This window comes from Sminthopsis crassicaudata, chromosome 2 (genome assembly GCF_048593235.1).
Source record: "Sminthopsis crassicaudata isolate SCR6 chromosome 2, ASM4859323v1, whole genome shotgun sequence".
Lineage (NCBI taxonomy): Eukaryota > Metazoa > Chordata > Mammalia > Dasyuromorphia > Dasyuridae > Sminthopsis > Sminthopsis crassicaudata.
The window spans coordinates 135,567,890-135,570,228 of NC_133618.1; the positions used below are offsets into that span (position 1 = coordinate 135,567,890).

A 2,339-nucleotide genomic window follows, 5' to 3' on the forward strand; every position below is an offset into this window, starting at 1 on the left:
TGTCTCTCTAGGATCTTACAACTACATAGAGGACGCTATATGTATAAAATAAATATAAAAGAAATTGGAACGTGATTAAGTGAATGAAAGAGATTAGAGAAGCCAGAGAGAGTCAAGGAAGATGTCCTGGAGAAGGGAACATCTGAGCGGAGTCTTAAAGGAAAAGAATAATCTCAACAGGGAGAAATGTGGAAGCTGTCTATTCTAAGTATACAAAAAGTGCGGAGGATAATGTGTGCAAGTGTGCAAAAGATAGGAGAAGGCAAGCACTGTGCAGTATGTAAAGATAAATGGGGCACAGTTCCTGCATTCTGTTCTAACACCGCCACAGACCATGTTTTCATCTTGCTTTTGACTGTTAATGAATTGTTGGGCAACCAGGTGGGGCCTAATGCATAGAGTACCAGGCCTGGAGTCAGGAAAATTCATTTTGCTGAATTCAAATCTAGTCTCAGATACTTACTAGTTGTGTGAGCCTGGTCAAATCACCTTGGTTCCTTATCTGCATAATGAACTGGAGAAGAAAACAGCAAACCACTTCAGTATTTTGCCAAGAAAATGCCAAAATGGAGTCATGAAGAGTCAAACATGATGGAAAATTACTAAGCAATAATCAGTCCTTACCAAGGTATCTTCCTAGACATCAAGCCCAAGACATTATCCACTATATTATATGATATTGCCTCCATACATTGCTAACTTAAATAGAGCTTTGAGCTTAATAAAGTGGTTTACATATATAAATAGGCATTCTAGGGCAGGTAGCTCACATACAAACTTCCAGAGTTCAGGTGGTATAAAATATATCCAATGTGGGCCTTGAAAATGAGGCTCTAGAATGAATCTGAGAGGGACATATCTGAGTCTGGCCCTCAACTAAGAATGCCTGTGTTTCCTCTCTGGAAGCTGGAACAAGATTGAGAGACATGAGCTTTGGGCAAGGTTCTTCTCCTTTCACTTACTGTTGTTATGAGGGATGAAGGGCATTAATACCATACCTCAGGTTTACCTGTGTGAAAAGGAAAAGAGAATGAATGTACACAGAATTCACAAATGGAAGCAGAGTTGGAGATATAATCTGCTCATATGGTGTTCATTGCCCTAGACAAGGAGACAGATACCAGCCAGGGTACCCCAAATGAAAAGGCTATGTGGGAAAATGAGTAGACCTTTGGGCCTGGATTCAAGAAGATCTGAGTTCAAATTTAATCTTTGATACTTACTAGCTGTGCATCTGGGAAAGTCAATTAACTTCATTTGCCTCAATTTCTTCATTTGTAAAATGAGCTGAAGAAAGAAATGGAAAAGTTCTTCAATACCTCTGCAAAGAAAATTTCACATGGGATTAGAAGAGTTGGACATAACTGAAAACAGCTAAACATCTTTCTAGACAATGTGGGTTTAAATCTTAGATATGATATTTCCTATCCATGTGACCCTGGTGAAGTCATTTTACCTCAATGGACCTGTTTCCTGATCTATGTGTTTTTTTCCCACTCTAACTCTATGATTCTACAGTCTTAAATTCCTAAGAAATATCCACTGAACACTGATCTTTCAGAGGTTTTGTTATGAGTGAGAATGCCAAAGACAGATGCCTTCATGCTCCTCATAGGAACACCTAGAAGAGCAGACTGAGCTCAAAAGAGCTTTGCCTGTAAACAAGAGAAATACAGCTAATAATGGGGGCTGGTTTCAGAGCAGCTACTGAACATGTTTGCTTATATATATGATACTGCCTCTCCCCTAACTTTGAAAATTTAATAGGAAAACATATTCCAAATCTCAGTTAAAGTAAAACCATTATGTGCTAAGTTAATCACTTTGCAACACTGCCAGAGCATGCCATCTCTACTTCCTATTTGCAATCTTTCAATTAAGCAAATGGCAATCAAACAAAACTGTCCCAAGATGGTGAGCTACAAACCCATACTCCAGGCAAACTGGCCTTCTCTCTACTTCTTCTTCCCACTCCCATAAAACATAACTTTGCTAGCTGCCTTGTCTCTGTGACTTTATTCAGCCTTTTTTCCTATTTCTAGAATGCCTTCTCTTCCCAATCTATACCTGCCAGTTTTCTTCTCTGCAATGTCACTGGCAAGTAGTCATCCTGCCCCTACTTAGACACTTCTAGGGACAAAGAATGAACAATAAATTGTTCCATTTTGGACAGCTCTAACTGCTAGGCAGTTTTTCCTTCTCACAAGACTTAAATGTGCCTCTATAGCTGTCACCCAGCATTCCTCAGTCTGCCCTCTGTAGCTAATCATTCTTCTTCATATATTTAAAGACATCTGTGAGATACTTCTGTCTTTTCTTCTCCAGGCTGAATAACCCCA

The 2,339-nt window shown here is 39.3% G+C and overlaps 1 long non-coding RNA gene across 1 annotated transcript; it reads right to left on the reverse strand.

Moving 5' to 3' along the window:
- Positions 1-462: 462 nt before the first annotated feature.
- Positions 463-1,846, reverse strand: LOC141554918 (uncharacterized). Its single transcript, XR_012486005.1, has 3 exons — positions 1,224-1,846; positions 963-1,009; positions 463-514 (listed from the first exon to the last, which is right to left on the reverse strand). It is a non-coding gene; the product is annotated as an uncharacterized LOC141554918 (long non-coding RNA).
- Between the last annotated feature and the right edge of the window lie 493 nt (positions 1,847-2,339).